This window comes from Empidonax traillii, unplaced genomic scaffold (assembly GCF_003031625.1).
Source record: "Empidonax traillii isolate 1590-97213 ecotype Southwest subspecies unplaced genomic scaffold, ASM303162v1 scaffold1075:size332216, whole genome shotgun sequence".
NCBI classification, from domain to species: domain Eukaryota; kingdom Metazoa; phylum Chordata; class Aves; order Passeriformes; family Tyrannidae; genus Empidonax; species Empidonax traillii.
In genome coordinates, this window is record NW_020956268.1 from 149,522 (window position 1) to 169,091 (window position 19,570).

Genomic DNA, 19,570 nt, shown 5'->3' on the forward strand with positions numbered 1-19,570 from the left:
GAAAATCTCCTGCATTACAATGCTTTGGTACAAGTAATTAAAACTGGAGGTTCACTTATTCTTGTGAATGTTCTCATGAAGTTCTAGTGAAAATCTGCCTACAGGTACATGTAACCTTCAGAGCTGGTAAGCAGCGCTGACTTTCCCAAATATACATAATCACTGGGGGCTAATTTTTCATACTAAGAGAAGTGAACAACTGGCTTCACAATGTGATAACCAACTACAGGTAGGGGTACAGTTGAAGTGTTAATTGAGAGGAGTAGACAGGTAAGCAATATCAAAAAGCCATCTTCTCATCCTGTAACACTGAACAGTGCAGAAGCACTGTAACACCCTTTCTTTCTCAACTACATCCACTTCTGCCAGGAACACCTTGGGGGAGTAATGGTCTCTGCTAACAGATCTAGGTAGCACAACCTATCTGTAACTGATTAAAGAGGTTCTTCAGCAGTGGGACAAATTCTATTCCTCTCCAATCTCGTGAGCTGAATGTCATGATTTATTTGTATTGATCTGGATTTTTAATAGTAAGAATGCTCTGACCCTTAATAAGTAGAACAGTAATTTTATTGTGTACCTCCTTCTGTCTATGAAGCCTAAACTGCACTGCACTATTTAGCACATTACTAACAAGACAGGTTATTATCTCCTGTGTGAGTGCACTTCTAATGTAAGACAGCGTAGGCAGGAGCCAAGGGAAGTCAAAGCTGAACAGTGTGTTCAGGACCCCTAGACACCAGAAGTGTACAAGTGAGCAGGACATTCCATAGCCAATACTGAAATTACCCCTTATGCACCCTGGTAATACTCTTCAGAACTTTTCTCTCTTCCGAAATCTCATTTTTTCTGTTTGAAGTGAAGGAAAAAAGTAAGTAGAGACAGTCACTTGTAAGATTATAAATGTTAGGAGCATACTATGCAACCTCTTAATTAGTTTCACTTCCCCTGTGTGCACTCAATAATCCATTTAACATCATGGATGTTATTAGAAACCTTTTCTACCCATCCCATTTGTGCCCTAGTCTTTGTCAGAAAAGTGACTTCACTGTCACACGAGATTTCTGCCACTGTTCTGATCCCGCTTTCAATGTTTCAGCTCTTCAAGCAGGGATTTTAGGAGAACCTGCATGTGTAGCAAAAGCACACTCTTTCATATAAAATTAATCCAGTTCAGCAGTGTTGAGTGATTTAAATAAGTCTTCGAACCCTCAATAAATGCTATATCAGTCCTTATATTTACACATCTGTCCAATCCAATGCTAAGTGCTCATAACTAGTTATACATGAGTTTATTTTTTTTCTTTGGTGTTTGAGAAATGTAATGTTTGACTCCAGAATAAGACAAATAAATCTACTGTGTATGGGAAAAATTATTGTTCTCTTGTAGTTTATGTTTGCTGTGACAGATATTAATTATGTTGGGACTGGTGCCTTCATGAACGGATGTACCCACTGTGGTCTGGGGGCTAGGGGTTGTTTCCTCACCTTAGAAATGCAAACACAACAGAAGAAAATTCTTAGTGCTTGTGATGGGTTGATCCTGGCAGGACACCAGGTGCCCACCAAAGCTGCTCTATCACTCCCCTCCTCAGCTGGACAGGAGAGAGAAAACATACTGAAAGTCTTGTGGGTCAGGATAAGGACGGGGAGAGATTACTCACCATTTACCACCACAGGCAAAACAGACTCAGCTTGGGGAAATTAATAGAATTTTTACCAATCCAATCAAAATAGGATAATGAGAAATAAAGCCAAAATTTCAGAACACCTTCTCCCCACCCTTCCCTTCTTCCCAGGCTCAAATTCACTCCCAAATTCTCTATCTCCTCCCCACAGTGGTGCAGAGGGACGACAAACCTTCTCACAAAAGCCACCCCTGTAGACTCTCCGTTACCTAAACCTCGTCATACAAACCTAATACAGTGATACTTCATATCAAAAGCTGATTGTGAGGGGGGGTCTAACACTGTCTCTCTGAACACTAACACCAAAATCTAGTGCAAGCTCTGTACTTGGTCTGAACCTTATCCCCAAAAAGGTATTAGTGTTATTATTTTTTAAACATGAGGTTGGTCCAAAACTTGATGGCCACAGTTGCAGTGGACTCTTCATCCTTGGCGATGCCGAAGAATCAATGGGACATGGCCCTAAGCAATCTTCTCTGATTAGATTTGCTTTGAGTTGGTGGAGCAGGGGGTGAGCGGTGGATGGTGAACTAGATAAATGCACTTTAGGAAGTGCATTTCAAATTTAATTTAATGATTCTAATTCCAACTTTGTGATCCTTACTATGATCCATGCCTAATGCATCTCTATGGTCTTTTACTTCTATTCGGTTCTCCCATCACAGTTGTTATCTTCTTGTTCTTCATTTATGTAATTGAAGTGCTTGTACTGTATTTGAAGTATATTTTTGCTTTCTTATTTTTAAATAGTGTGGAAACAAAAATGCAGTTACATTAGCATTATGTATTCATAAAACAATACAGTCTTACTAAATAAGTAACAGCAAAAGACCGATTCATGAACTCGAGCCATTGAAATGAGAAAGACAGTAGTTGTTGAAATAATTCACAGAAATATAAGACTTAAAATAAAAAACTATAAAAATAATAATCCTTTCATGTCATAGAAATCAAGCTTCTTTGGAAAATCAGATTTGTATCTGTGAGTATCATTTTTTGCACAAAGATATGCAGAAATCCATAAAAGACATGAAAATGCTTCTGTGTCAAGAGACACTAAGGAAACAAGTCTTACAAAATATTGCACTTATTAAATCCTGAAGCTCTTTGCCAGGAACTTTTATTGTCTGTGATTCTGCAGACTACAGGTGGAGCAGAAATGAAGTTGGTGAACATGACTAAGCAAATGTCATTGTAGTTTTTCTTGTTATCAGAAGCACAGAACCAACTTAGGAGTTACTGAGATAGTCTGATAACCAAAAATGACAATTATTTCTGTTAACATCCTGGAAGAAATTCCCAGCATACTTCTGAGCTTTCAGAACGGGTGCTGAATACCTGAACTTGACCAAGTCTTGCCAATCACCTAAATTAATTATTTCTCTGTCAAAGTTTTCCTCTGATTGTTCCTCTTTGTAGCAAAATTATGCCTTGGAAGATTTGTTCCTGAGTCCCACCATACTTCAAGACCTACAAATACTTTGCCATTGCCAAATGGTCTTCCTTACACAAAATGGCTACTCTGACACTCTTGTAACCAATAGGAATTATCTAAGACAATGAAAGAATGCTGAGGATACAACACAGATATTCAACTATTTTGAAACTACCTACTAATCATGAGCTTTTAAAGAATCAGGATAAAACATATTTCTTGCACAAAATATCCTTCTAACTGATCATGCTTTTTTAAAAATGGGCATAGGTTTACAGAGAAATTAAATTTTTCTTGTCAATCTTACTTCGTCTGAGCTTTAACTATGAGCAATTTTACAGCTCCAGGGAGAATTCTCTTCAAGCTGCATGACAAATTACAAGTACTTATTAACAGTATCATCCTGCTACAGCCTCCTAATCATATGAATTCCCCTCTAACCGTATTCTTCAGCTTGACTTATGTCCCAGAATATTCTTTTGCAACCATCCTCCAGTCAGAATTTCACTATTCTTTCAAATTCTTCTAAAAAAATCTGTGATGTCACAGAAATATATTAGATGACCTCAGAAAGGACCTCAGACTACCAGGGTCAGATACAGGGAAATGTTTAAGGCCCTTACAGGACTAGAAAACATGCCTTGTTACTTATTATCTAAGTTTTTACTTCTGGTTATATTTTACCCATTAATTGGAGTTATTAGTTTATGATCAGGCACTTGCAAGGTTATTTGTGATTAAGGGAAAATTGTCAAGAGTTGGATTTCTTTTGCTGAATTCTGTTTGTTTACAAGGGATGTACACAAAGGTGTTTCATTGCATACAATAAACAGGCAATTTCTTTGCTTTTAAATGTCATATCTTAATCTTCTGTGAGTTCTGGGATAGAGAAGCTCTCATTTTTTTCTGGTTCTTAAATCCTTTTTATTTTCTGGTGGATTGTACTACTGCCTTCTGCCTCAAACGCATATGGATATGCAGCAGTACCGTGTCCTATCTTCTGATCATAACCCCATTGCTTTGAGTGGTGTTTTGAATTACTCTCTGTGGATAGGCTTGATTGCTAGTTCCATTGACCTAACACATCCACCATCTGTGAAACAGCCTGCTATTCTGTATTTAGCCAAAGACCCATTTCATGGAAACTATTAGCACCTTTCAACCCTATTTCAGACAACACATTACTCAAGCATAGCTGTTACAATCAACTCATTCAAAACATCTCTTTACCTGACCTGAGTCTCATGGCAATTTTTTCCACCATCACTAGGTTATTGAGACCTCTGTAAACAGCAGGATAGATTGAATGAGTCACTCCAGTGTAATCCCTCCTGTGAAATTTTACACTGCTATGCTAATTGTTATGAATAATTTATTTCAGCTTTCTTTGTGCCGACATCCAGTCACTGATATTTCAACGGATACTGCATTTCACTGCAAACTAAAATGAAACTGCATTATAAAAAATCTTCCTACATCTCTGTTAAATTAATCTATATTCTGGTTCAGAAAAAAAACCTAAAAAAGAAAAGAATTATTGCCCATGATGTCCAAACCTCTTATGCTTGTAGACTGATTGAAATTCAGCAGTTAGCCCAAGTATGTTCTCCCAGCTACTCACTTGTTTCTCTCACTTGCACTAGGGTATGTTTTTTCATTTGTTCCACACAGTGTAATACTGTCAATTTGCCAGTGTTTATTTAAAAAACACGTTAAAGAAGGTTCATCTCATTTGACATCACTATGGGAGGTTTTATCCTGCCCGAATCCTGATGTGTGATGGCCAGCTATTACTCAACACTTCCCAGACTTTATTCATAATATAATAAGGCATTTGTATTTCATATGTCCCTTTAAGAGCAATGGATAATATTTTTGTGCTTCATCTAAATTATCCTGAAAAGATTATTACATATCTTTATTTGTTTAGTATAGACTGGAGGCCTTTTCTTTCCCCTCATTCAGCTATTTTATGTAATTCTATTACAGAAGTTCTAGAGTCCATCAGGATGTTCATAAATAAGTGTACATAGCTGTGTACATAGCTATGTGTAAACAGTGGCTGTTCATACATTCAATGGATCAGAAAAGTTTCTTGTTTCATGACATGGCTTCATAGAAAAGCTTGCAATTTTTAGCTCCCTCCTTCCATCACCTACTAGTAAGAAACCATTATTTTAATTTTTTTTTTCTGGAAATAGCATATTTTTCCTCTCAGAATAAAATGCTTTTTTTTCCCCTCATAACGTCCTCAGTACCACAAATCATAGCATGTTACAACGGCACAGAGAGATTGTGGTAGGCACTGAGCTGCAGTGCTGCATGTAAACCCTTAAGTGCAATAGCACAGTAAAATAATGGTGTATGGAAGCTTCAGCAAGTCAGCAGGAGTGGAAATGCTGGAAATGTCTCACCAGGAGCACAAGCTCCTGGGTGGATAGGCTGAGGACACCTGTCCTGGCATACAGCATGGGCAGGACTAATTTCACCCCACATTTGTTATCCATGGCACAGTTTGTATGATCCTGGCATGTGCTAGATAATCTCTCTTATGGTTACAATAAGAACGTTTCTCTGAGGAGCACTGTATGGCAGCATACATCTTGGTCATTTATGGGCACAGTAATGCCCCTAGTTAGCATGGCAATCAGCAAACTAGTATCAGCATGGACTTGCCAGCATTGAACAGTTGTACCTCTGGCCTGCAGGAGTTGCATGACTAGCAGGACATGACCACCCAATTCTAACCCTAAAGTAGTTTTGTTCTGTAGTTGGTATCTGCTGAGAGATGGAACAGTGGGGTGAACCAAAAGAGTGGCTCTCAGCATGCTTTAGCACAGTGCTGTTGCTGACATTCAAATATTAGCAGAAAATTGAGATACATTTGCTGTATTTAAATTGTGCAGTGAAGAACTGCTAAACGTTATCATCAATTAAAGCAACTGTGGGAGGAACGTGATGAATACGTGAGCAATTCATATTGTGTGCTGTAGTTTTATAAACTTTGCTTTCATATAGCTTTATAGATATTATAAGTTGTAAGTGTCAAGATGATTGCGAGTTTCCTAGCTAGAACAAAACGAAATCTGTGCCAACAAGAAGGTGGGATTTGTTAAAGTAAATAACTATCTTTTTCTGCCTGGATACCTGGTATAAGCCAGGTATGTGTATTTGTCATGTATGTTTACATCTGGACAGTAACTTGTAACCAATTATGTGTGTCTGGTCACGAGACTTTGTATAGAGAAACTATAAAAAGTCTGAGTTCTTCTAATAAAATGGACATATTGAAGATCTTATAGGTCGTATTCATATGTTACTAGAGCCCCTCCGCCAACAAGCAACATTCCCGTCTATGTCAAATTCCTAAGAAGCAGGATTACCTTGCCACATTTACTCATGAATGACATTTTTATTGGTATTTTAGTGGTACAAAATCATAGCCCTAGAGCCTTAAAGTCCCACTTAGCTCCTAGATACTCTTCTGTTTGATAGCTGAGTAAACTCTGAAGTTCTTCCAAAAAAGAGGTATAATCAAAAAAAAAAAAAAAAATCACTTTTGGACCAAGAAAATTTAAGGATTCTGTGGGGAGCTTTAGTGGAACCAGTGTGAATGGAAACTTTTCTGCTAACGATGGTGTGATCCAGGCAGGATGCCAACTCCAGTCTTGCTCCCAGCAAGAGTTTTACCATCTTGGTATTAAAACTGGTCTCGACATAAGTCAAAGCTTCAGAGCAACAATTCCATCTGTGATTTGAAATGTTGACTATTCACTTTGCCCACAGAACTCAGCTACAAAGTGGTATGGAATCAAAAGAGATTAAAAACCCCTTTTTCCTATTGACTACTCACACACCAGAGACTGAAAGACGGCCAAGCAGCCAGGCAGCCAGTTGATTTGACATTCCTCTGCACATCTTGGGGACCTGAGCATTATTGATAGGATTTCCCCTCCCTTGTTCTACACTGCTTCAATTCCAGAAATCTCTAACCTCTCAGCTTTTCCAAACAAAATGGTCCTGTTCTAGCTGATGAACAGCACCAAGTTGTAGAGGGAAAAGGAGGATGGGAACTACTTAAAACAGAAGTAATAAAGCTCTATTGTTTATCACCATAAAAACATTGAGTAGAAACTAGTAAGCACTTAATAGTCTTAAGAAAGACACAAATAACTATTAATGAAAAATAGAAAAAAATACTTTATCTGATGTCTCTCTGAATTAAGGGGACAATTGCCCCCAGTGTAAAATACTAGCAAGTATTATTAATAATTATGTTGAATGAAATCAAATACTTTCAATATTAGTATTCAAGATATGGTCCAGACTTAGAGATAGTTGACTAAAGGAATGGATTTCTGAATAGTGCATTTCTGAATAAGATACTAAAGCAAACAGGTCTATTTATGATTGTGGTTATGAATCTAATTATGAATCTAATTATGATTGTTTGATTACTAGGTGTTCCTAGGAGCAACTGTGATCCACTTTAGGTGCTGTGCACACTATTAGGATGGGCCAGGGACTTTTCTGAAAGAGAAGTATGAATGGGACCACACTGGTTATAGAAGGAAAGGGCTAACTGTTTAGTTGTGTGAATTCAAGCAGGAGCCACAAGTTGCTCTTGGAGTCAAAGAATGGTTCCAGGTTTCCCAGAACTGCAATTTGGATATCATAGAATCATAGAATTAACTGGGTTGGAAGAGATCCCCAAGATCATCAAGTTCAACCCTTGATCCAACCCCACTGTGATTACTAAATCATGGCACTCAGTGCCACATCCAGCCTCATATCACAGGCTTGATGAATTTCCATGCTCTTTTTTTTTTTTTTTTTTTAACAAACAATTCTCACTTTACCATAATTTAAACAGGTTTATTTGTGAATAAAAATATATAATTTTCAATTTTCTTTATTGCCATGTGGGTGGTGATCAAAGTGTGGTTTATACAAGCAGATTGTGTTGATATATATTCAGCAAGTCACTTATCACAGAGAATTCTGTGACAAGTGGTGTCCCTCAGGGGTCTGTATTGGTACCAGCATTATTTGATATCTTCACTAATGATATAGACAAAGGGATCAAGTGCACCCTCAGTAAATCTGCAGATGACACCAAGCTGAGTGGCACACCTGAAGGATGGGATGCCATCCAGAGGGACCTGGACAAGCTTGAGGAGTTGGTACCTTGGAATCTCATGCAGTTTAATGAGACCAAGAGCAAGACATGGAGCTTGGGGAAAACCTCATTTTAGTCAGATAACTGAGTTGTAACAATTGTGAAGCAGTGAGTTAAAACCATGTAAATCAGAATGTACATAGGTATTCCATTGTATGTTCTTTGCCACTTTTGCTTTCATCAGGGTCTTGTTGCTTTCTAAAGTTGTTTAAATGTACTAATTGTAATGTCTGATAGTATATCTCAGTACTTCCTGGCAGAAGTTTTGAAAAACGTGTACAACTTCTTGATCCCCTATTCTGCCAAATTATTATTATTGGACAGAAATGTTTTACATCAATCAATAGGTGGGAGGATTCATAGTAGTAAGAGGATTAAAAAAAGAAATTAAAACATTTTTACTGATGAGAATTAGAGAAAGAAGAGTGAGGAACAAAGAGATGGAGACATGAAAGAGAATGAAAAAGACTAATGTATTGTCAGGGGTGGGTGTGGAGAGAAATTAGTAAATATTTAAGAAAGATGAAGGCCTGAAGTCCTCTGCTTTTATTACATTGAGTTTTCTTTGTATTTTCATGCATATGCTGCTGCAAAATCCTTCTTACAGCTCCTTAAATCCTACTATAGAGGAAAGAAAATACTTATATGTACTTTAGTATGAAAAGGATTGGAACAATTTTGCCACTTAACAAGAGAGTGTCAGACAACCAGAAGATGTGAAAGTTCACTACATCTCTGGCTCTTTTTGGCCTTCATGGAAGCATCTGTACTAGTTTACTACCCTTTAATTTATCTGTTTCAACATAGGCAGAAGAAACTGTGCAATGCCTACTCTTAAATAGTGGGCACCATCTGACTAATGCTGCATCAACTAGACATTGGTAGGTCCATTTCCTACAGCCCTTAGACAGCATCTCAATCTGGTCTGATTTCTCAAGCAAAGCACTACATAAAAAAAAAAAAAAGCCTAGAGAAGTCACTGCCTTGTGTATCTCATATCTGCTGCTCCTACATTTAGCTCATTACAAGCCTAGTTAAGAAAGATTTTCTTCTGAGCTCACAGGAAAGATGTTTCAGTTTAAATGAGACACAAGTGTTTTGCTGAGGATGAATTATGAGGAAGACCCAAACTCCTCCTTCTATGCAACTGTGAATCTGAAATTAGGAGGCTCCAATTGAGGGGTAAAAAAGCGTGGAAAAAGGAAAAATAACAGCCCTTTATTAAAAGATATATGTGTATTGGTAGAAAAAATGAAAGAAAACAAATAAAACAACCAAACTATACTTCTATACCCAAAAATAGTCCCTTTCAAAACAAACCAATAAACAAAGAAAAAGGTAAATAGTTCAGTTTGCTCCCTTTAGTGCAATTCTAGCCACAGCCAACAGGGGGCACTGTTGGATCACCAGAGATACAGAGTTTGTAGTGTCCTATGCCAGTCACCAGGGGGTGCTGTTAAATCACTGGTCGTTGCCACATGGGGAAATCCCTCCTGGGGGTATTGGAGAAACCGAAAATGCATTTCCCTCCCGCCCCCCCCTTAAAAAAAAAGGTCCTTCCCAACGGGGAACTCACTCTGTCCTGCTGGCTGAATTGTGCGTTATAGTTTTTCCCTTTCCCTTTGATGTGCACAAGAGCCGCTGCTAAGAAAAAAAAACCAGGAACAGAGAAGGGGAAAAACCTCCCAAAACAGTTCCTCTCTGATGAAAATCCAAGCAGAATTCACAGCTGACAGCCAGGATGAGAACAAAAGCCACCTCCAAGCTCCTCCTCCGACCTTGTTTTAGCTTTGGCCACAACCTGAGCTCCTCCCCCCCACTTCCCAGGAGACGAGAGGGAAGAAAAAAGTAAAAAGGAACACCTTGCCCCTCCCCAAAGAAAAAATTCGTAGGGCCATCAATGAGGAATGTGGCCTTACCAGCCACTTCTTTTGTGTTAACTGCCCATTCAACAGCCCCTCCACACAGCTGGCAGGGGGAAGGGAAAAATTCCTGTTTAGTTTCTAAGAACCAGCAAAACCATGACAAAAGATGAAAAAACAGGTTGGACATACATGCTTCTGGGAAACTCACGTCTTACCAGGTGTCTGAGGTATCACATCTTTGTCTAAATCAAACACATATTTCTTAAGGAAATTCCTATTACTATCACTTGCTCTCTCAGATGCACTTGCTTATTTCCATACCCATTTTCCCTACGGAGCTTATTTTCCTTGCTACAAGTTAACCAGCAGAGACAGATAAATGTTGGTGCTTCATCTGCATCAGGATAAAACCAGTGATCTCAGCTTAAACCTTCAGTGATCCTATAGACCTTCCTCAAATATGTACAAGGTGACTTGAGATTCTTGGATTTTATTAACAGTAAAAATTGCATGCTCATAAAGAAGAGAGTAGGTCTATTTGGAGGTAGGAAACCGTGATGCAAAATTAAAAAAGTTTCCCTACATCTGTTCTACTATCCCAAAGAGGACTACATGTCTGGATCATAGTGAATAGCTGCTGGAGAGATGTCTTCAAGGGTTTGCATCAGAAAAACCTTTGCAATAATGTCTGATCAGGGCCTTTGAAGATTTGCTGTTGTAGATCTCTTGGAAAACCCCTTTCAGTGTAGTGTCAGCTGATACTACAAATGACTTGCAGAATTTCAGGCAGCAAACAAAGCAACATGCATGGATAAAAATAATAACTGCAGAGACACCCCAAGGATAAAGGGATAAGGTACCTTCCCTTTTCCATTACTTTTACTCACAGCTACCAAAGTTGAAGGCTAATTTTCTACCCAAAAAAGAAATGCTCCAAAATTTTCTTTTGCATTTTCCCCCAAAATGGTATTGTGTCTTCTTTTCAGCAGTTTATAATCCTTATGAGAACCTTATATCTACACAGCCCATAGTGAGCTATGTGGACAATGACAAATAGGAGTGTATGCCTAACATACTGATTTGTCTGGTCATTGATACTCTTTCCTCCCTGTTTATATCTGTGTTTCTATCCTTCATAGATCTCAACTTATATAAAATACTGCATTCTGTCTAGTTCCCTTTGCCATTCATATTAAGATTTCAATTAGAGACGATCATTAGAAAAAAAGTAGAACCTATTCTGGTGCTGCTTGCACTGAAGTTACTAACATTAAACTGCCACTGAATTGGTTAGTATTTTTCAAATAGAATTTACTTGCAGTGTGTCCTTCATTGGCATTTTACAGGGGACCTATACAATCAAAAAAAGTATTGAAGAAAAATGAAGGGACATAAAAGGGTCCTTAGCACAGTTATTGAATGTGTCTGAAACTGTTTTGATAACTCAGATTTCAACCTATCCAATTTGGTTTTCAATTGTACTTAACTCCTACTACTTTTTTATTTTTGGAGGGGAAGGTTTTCTCTTTAAATTACTGATCTGGAAATATTAGCTCCAAAAGGGGAAAATGTAAGTGTCTCACTGTGTCCTGGGAAGGTTTTTGTGATGGCCATCATTCACCTAGCATTAAGCAACCACTTACACTGCTCACATGCATTAAAAACCTTGTATTTTTTCTCTGCAAGGGAGCTAAAAGAGAGCTTTAATCCTCTTCTGCTTTAGTGTAACAGTGGTAGTTATTTATAGAACCGCTCTGGCGATGGGTGGGCATTGCAGATGGCTTCGTCTCACCACAGAGCTAAATTAAGTAATTTGTTTCAGAAGGGGAGGTTTATTTACTGACCTCAATAAAGTTAATCTTGCTTTCACCTAGAGCTCAACATACAAGTCTAATCCAGCAGGTTCATTTCACTTTCTCTATGATTTTTCTATCTTTAAATGCCTGGGTTTGTTTCTCTTTACATCCCTAATGTTTTAATGTAGCTCTCATTGCAGACCCTACTGTTTTAGGCTTATCTTCTGGTGTGATTTTCCATGAGCATTTTGATTTAACCAGCTGCTTGGGAGCTCTCTAACCAGTCATAAACATTTAAAAGTCATGGAAATAGTTTCGCAGATGAAATTCTCTCACCAGAAACCCTGTGGCATTGAAATAGAGAATGGAGGCAGCCTTGTGACCCCAACAGACCTCCAGCACTGGTTTACAACTGCATTGCTGGCTCCCACCCTCACAGTCATTTTGGGGTGGTCAAGAGCCCAGGTTGTCCCCCTGCCCTCTGACCTGGGGACATGCTACAGTGCATCAGAAGAGATACACTACAGCAGGTCTCCCCATGGAGATCAAACCACATCTTTTGCTTTTCTGTTGCTAACAAAGGTTGTATGAATGCAGGTGTTGCTGCCAAATGATGCCATGGTTGCATTTTGTGACCAAATTCACCTGAAGCTGCTATTGCAAGGGACATTCAGGACAGTCAGGTTTTCTCCTGCCCTGCTGAGGCAGGTAAATCTGATCTTTCCCATAGCATCAGTATTCTGACTGACATCATGGCACCCATAATACTGCCCTGCATACTCCTAGGATGCATCTAGTCTTTTATCTTCAGGAAGAGAAAATTTAGAAATTATTCCTGAGGTTCTACCCAGAACTGCACAATTTCTTATCCTACAACATCATGACCCACAGTCCATACAAAAAGGTAATGAGAGAAGGAAAAAACCACCACATTCCATTTAAATTCTCACAGTATGTATCCCTTAATGCCAAGCTACAGGTAAATCACGTGCTGGACTGACTAAATTTTTTGTACCAAATTTCAGGAAAGTCCCTACAACAGCAATACAGGTGAAGTGAAGATGCCTTGAGGAACAAGAGGGCTTCGCTGGTGGCAGGTGTTGGTATGCTCTTGATTTGACCTTTACAGGTTCACAAACCAGGATAATGTAGTTTGCAAGCATTTGCTCCTAGAGTAAATATAAAAGTGAATTTCATAGCTCAGCAGAACTATCAGAAGTGCTGCCTTCTTGAAGAAAATGAATTTCACTAAAAACTTCATTGCAGACTACTTCGAAGCTGTGAGGTGTACCTATATCTATACCATACGTTAGCACCTTATCTAGTCTGCTAATGAAATACTGCAGTTATTAAATCCCTGGATAAATAAATTTCTATAGGCAATCTCCCAGTCCACAACTAGATACATGTTCAAGATATTTCTGCTTTTTTTCCCCATTTTTCCTTTTTGGATGAGTATTTGTACTAAACACTAAATTCTATAATTTGTCTTACATATTGAAGTCCTTCTTTTACTTCTGTAATAATCTGGCAGCTCTTCTGTTCCCTAATTAATTCAAGTACCAATTTAATGTTTAAAGGTATGATAAGTAAAATGGATATTTTCTCTTAGTAATACTATGAATCCTGGATCTAGTTTTTATCTCATGTGGAAAATTAATTTAGTATTCTCATGGCACCCAACAGCATTTTCGGGAAATTTCATTTTGGCTTATTTTTTATATTTAATTTGTAAAATAGTAGCATACTTTTTTTTTTTTTTTAAAAGTTGGTCATAACTCATTGACACACTAGAAAAAACTAGGACTGGAGAAATTTCAGCCCACAGATTCTCTATATTTTCAGTAAGCTCCTTGTGTCTGCCCAGAACAAATATTTTCCACAGTCCATTGAATTTTTCCAAAAACCCAGGAAGTTTATGGCACATAGAATAAGATTCACTTGCCCATTGCAGGAAGAGAAAAAGTTGCTTTACAAAGGTGCCTGTTTCTCTCCATTAGCTGTGAAAGGAACGTTTTACTGCCTTGCTCAGCCTTAACTCCTAAAGTCTAGTTTCTAACACCTAAACTCTGTTCCTAAGAGCAGAATGGCTCAGCTCCTCCAAGAGCTGAGAGGAAATCCATGTATGTGTTTACACAGAAACACACACCTTCTGTATTTTTTCTACATTTTAGCATTTTATGTATCGCCTGCTGTACTTCACAATACAAACTGCAAAATATTTCTTAATTGTTGGAAATAAACATTCTCAGTCTTTGGACAGTACATAAAAAATATATGGATTTTTTTTCAAATTTTAAGTGATCACTGCATTGTTATGGAAAATGTCTTTATGGTCAGGTGTGCTTTGGGTGACATACAGGAAGAAATCTCCATTGCATCTGTTTTTAATGTTGTTAATTCATACTTGAGCTAATTCCAGAAAGTCTTCATACCTTTGCTTAATATCTAAAGAAAACATGTTATACGATTCAGTTATAAATTTATAATATAGTTCAGATATTATAATTCTTTGAATGTTTACTGTACTAGAGGCTTGTTACTGCTGTACTAGAATGAGGAACTATTAGAATTTAATCCTACATTGTAAATTTAAATTTAAGATGAGTTTCTATTTAAAAATTATTTCTATTAGCTCTATAACAAAAGCCATCATTTTTTCAGGTACACAAAAATGGTTAATACCTGTCGAGCATGCAGGAGGTTCTTTGTATGCCAGAAATGCAATGTTCTCAATGAAAACAGAAAGCTTCTGAGTCGACATTTGTATTATATTAAACAGAATTTTTTTCCATTCTGAAGATCACATTTGCTCAAGATGCAGACCACCATGACCTCTTATGCAATAGCATAAAGTCATGCTTTGCCAGAGGAAAAATGAATCAATGTTTACGTATTAATTTTAATCATAATTGTTCTGCCATATAAAACACTGTGACAATCAACGTCATTTATGTTGTGATTGTTTAAGTGGAATACACTTAACCCTGCCAGTGAGCTTCAGTCATAGTTTAGTTATTGCAGTAAAAATTCCCTGAATAGCAAAATGTCCCCTTAATCACATGTATTCAGAATAATTTTTTCTTACAAATTTTGGATAGCCATAGAATATTATTGGAGAATAATACATATCTACTTGAATATTTTTTAGGGTTTTTAGATTAATTATGTGCCGAAATTTGTTGCAAGATGACAAGTAAAATACTTCAAATAAAAACTTGCGCATTGGCAGTCAGCCACATATGTATTTCAGCTGCTTTTCCTAACAATCTTCACTACTCAAAACTCTCATTAAATACATTCATAGTCTTCAAAATGAGGTAATGCTAACCTCTTTCTTCTACAAGTCAGCTCAAGATTTGCTGTTGTTTTCAGTGGCAATAAACAAGAGCCTGAGTAGAGCAGTACTTGCTCTTAAGTAAGGTTTGATCCCCAAAGACTTGTCCTCAGCTTCTGTCAGTAAATGCAATCCCTGGATGGGGCGTAATTATACAGTGCATCTGTCTTGTGGAATTATCCAACCCTTCATCCAGTCTGGTCTCTAAATATTTTGATGGTCCTTCACAGTTCCACAAAGGCCATTTTTTGTTCACCATGAAATTGTGCTTGAACTGTAGAAGTACTGCAGCTCGGATGGGGACAGCCTCTAGTGGGACCTTGCGTGAGGTTATTATGACTCTCTTTCACTATGTGCTCAGTGCTATTTGTTCCCATCCTCATGAGCAGGACTGTTCTGCTAAAAAGACAATAAGAAAGCCAGGGTATACAGTAATGTGATTCCCACGTTTTCTGAGTACCAAATATAAATAAGTAGATTGTGCCTGGGAGGCATTAATTAAATTCCTGGGGTAGGTGCTATGGTTTTACTGAGTGCTTTGTTCTCTATTTATTTATTTATTTGTTCTGAAGTTCCTAGCTAAGCCTCCAACACTTTTCCTACAATCCTCTTGTGTATAATTACACAGTAATAGAGAATTCCAGAGCAAAATCCTGGTCCCACAGATGTCATTAGCAAGAATTAGGTCAATTGCCTTTATTGTTAGAAAGACAAATTCAAAAAACCTGAGCCCTGAGCTTCTGGCCTGGCCTTAGATATGCTTTTAATACCACAATATGTATGCTACTTTCTATCTTCATCAGCATCAAGTAACAACCAAAGGTAAGCCAAGTTGTGCTCTTCAGCTGTGAGAGTCAAGGGACATTGAGCAATCCTGTAAGTACTCAGACTGCATATCAGGGCTGCTAGAGCTCCTTGTCAACAGGTGCCTAGGGAAGAAAAAATGAGAAAGTAGAGGCAAGAGATAAATCGAAGGATTTTCAACGGGATATGCACCTTCTTTTACTGGATTTGATATCAAATACTTTGTATTCCCACAATAAGAGCTTGTTCATACAAGCTTTAGAGGATAAATGAGTTTTCAGAAGTCAAGGAGAGTAACAATACTGGTTATTTAAATGTACTTCTGCTCAATTTTTCTTAAATACTAGGTAGTATGAAACACTACTAAATTATTTACATACTCATCAAGAGAAGGTGGCTAAGCATGATATTTTTTTTCTTGTCAGATAATACAGAATGACTTCAAAATATGTTGTCCTAGTAGGAAGTTTATGTCAGTAATGACTTGGCTAAAGAAATGCATCATTATTTATTGTTTCCATGCCTGCTATTTACAGCTGTGATATTTATCACAGTCTATGTAAAACACTGCGAAATGGAACAACCTTCTCAACAATAAGAAATTAAAATCATATTAGGTTATGGAAACTTAAATACACAATCCCTCTCCCTGTAAAGACTAATATGCACTTGATCTATCTTTCCTCCAAAATCAACATTTACTGGGGACATTAAAAGATTATGTCCTATAATCCATGGCAAACAATTTTCCTGCAAGCCCCTTCTACTGTCAGATGCACTGTAATCCTTCTTTCACTCTATCAAATATAATCCTACTTCTACATCAGATACCAAAACACAGCTGTGCTGCTGCTGCTGCTAGGACACAATTGCCTTCCCCCACCTGCTCCATCTCTAACACAAAGAAACCCCCCTAGGGTTGTGGGACAGGTTAACTCTTCAGCCCACATTTCTTATCACTTGGAGCAGCTCCATGCAAAACAGATCAAGGTGCATTTGTGTTCATTTTCATTTTAAAGAACCGGAATTCTTTATTTATATTCTTTATTTATAGGAACTGTTATTAATATCCCAAACCAACTGGTTGCTCCTAGTGCAGAGGAATCCATGTCTTACTGTAGTATTTGTGTTTTGGATTTTCTTTTCTTGCTATAAGTGACAACAAAAAGTGCATGATTGAAAACATGCGCTCTGCTGTAAGTTAATACGAGGAATTTTCAGTCATTCACAAAACATTTAAGTTGAATTCACTGTATTAGCAGGTCATCAAAACTCCCTAAATTATATTACCATGCACTATTCAATTTTCTATCTTGAGTTATTTTTTATTAAAATATGAAGTGAGGTACAGCAGGCACCTTGCCAGGCAAAAAGTTATTAAAGCAAATGGAGGAGAATAGATTTAGCTGAAACACAGTACTCGCCTCTCTTCTGCTCTGAGTAGTGGGAAGATTTGTCAGAACGCCTGCTTTAGCTTCTCCTGTGACTTACAAAAGTGCCTCAGCAAAGATTTATCAAGATAGATGTTTTTCAAAGACATCTGACTTTTGTTTGTTTGTTTTCTTGAGATCACCCACAGGAGTCCTGTGCTGCACTAAATTTTATGTACAGAAATGGCAGCCATCTTCAGTGCTGTCAAAAAGAATTAATTAAATATTGCCTATCTGACTCAATTCATGCCTATAATCATGGAGTTTCTTATTATTTAACTACTAGGAACTTCAGGTGAGGATCCCATCAGGTGTTCTGTCTCCTAGATTTCCTGCTGCAGAAGAAAGTGGCAAGGAGTGGTTTTGTTTTTTCAGAAAACTTTGATTACATTATCCAGAACTTGACATAATTGAAATAATTTGCTCTATTCAGAAAAGCCATTTCTGTCCCTATATTGTGTCTGTTCTCCTTGACTTTAGACTTTCCAATCTGAAAAGTGTCTCATGCTTTACTAGTGGGCTCAGTGAAAACTGAAAACCAGCCATTCAGTATGACTGGCATGTATCCTGTGTAACAGATGCTAACTGTTCAGAGGGCAAACATGACATGGGCAACAGTAGACTGACAGATGCAACGTGACAGCAGTAGGATGATCTCTTTCTGTCCCTTGAAGTCAAAGGAGGTCCATCAGTGAGAAATTCATGTCAGGAAAAGGAGCAAAAAAGCACCGATGGGGTCTCTGAGACAGAGAGAGACAGCCAGACTATGAAAGCCTCTACATCAAGGAGACATTGGAAGACTGATGCAAAGAGCAGGGAGTGAATGCAGGCAAGACTCAGAGGTGATGGAAATACAGAGAATAAAAGTTTTGATCATGGTTGGCCATGGTCTGTTCAATGATGAATGGCATGAGAAGAGGACTAGAGAATGATTGTTCATTCTCTCTTCCATTATAGCAGCTAGATGATAACAAATAAACTGTGAATAGGCAAGCTCAAAACAAACAAAAGAAGTTTGTTAACTAAGCATGGTGTAGTTAAGCTGTAAACCTCCTCGCTTAAGAATGTGGATGTTAAAAGTTTGTGTTGATTCAAGGGAAGGCTTGATGGATTTCTGCAGAAATATGTTTAAAAGAATATAGAGAATGTAGTTTAGACAGTGTCTGAGTCTGGTTAGAGATCAGAGAGTGCTTGAGAAACACATTGCATAGCTCCTCCCACTCTCATAGTCTTTCTTGGGTATCAACTTCTTCACTAGTATCAGCAATAGGATACTGGATTTATAGGAACCTTTAGTTCAGTCCAACAGAGAAACAGTCATCTTCTGAACATGAACATCATAGATATTTACCATGGATTTCAGAAGAAGTGCAGGAGAAATGAAACTGAAATAATCACAAACAATAGACTCATAAAAGGTTTGCTTAGCTGACATACTGATCATTTCAGAAATAAATCAACTCAAAAGAATTAAGTTTAATGAGATTCCTTCTGAAATCACTTCTGAAATGTTGACTTCATGAACCTTCGAAAAAAATCTACATCATGCAATTGATACAAGGCTTGTCTTGGTGGCTGTGATTGGCTGTGACAGGTTGAAAATTAATTAGAAAACTTAACTGGATTTGATAAATGTCTGCATTTCACCAGTTGTTAATCCTGATGAAACACTGATGTGTGAACCTAGTCTACAACCAAATCATGCAAATGAAAGCACAATTAAACCCCCCACAGCATGCTCATACTCAGAACTGCCTATATTTAAAAATCTCATTTCAAAAACTGGTCTCAGGTTCTCACAAGTGTTCCAGAGCACTGCAGGTTAAATAGGGTTGTCCTCAGTGCTTGTTCCCACACAAACCATCACCCCTGACAGGAGAATGAGCTGCATCTGCTTTCCTGCCTGGTGCGATGTGCTTGGATAACGCTGATCTCCATGTCACACTGCTGAAGGCACACCCTGAAGCTGTGACCCTGAAGTCATAGAAAGGCAACACAGAGATGCTGCTGTACCACCACATTGCTAAACCACCACC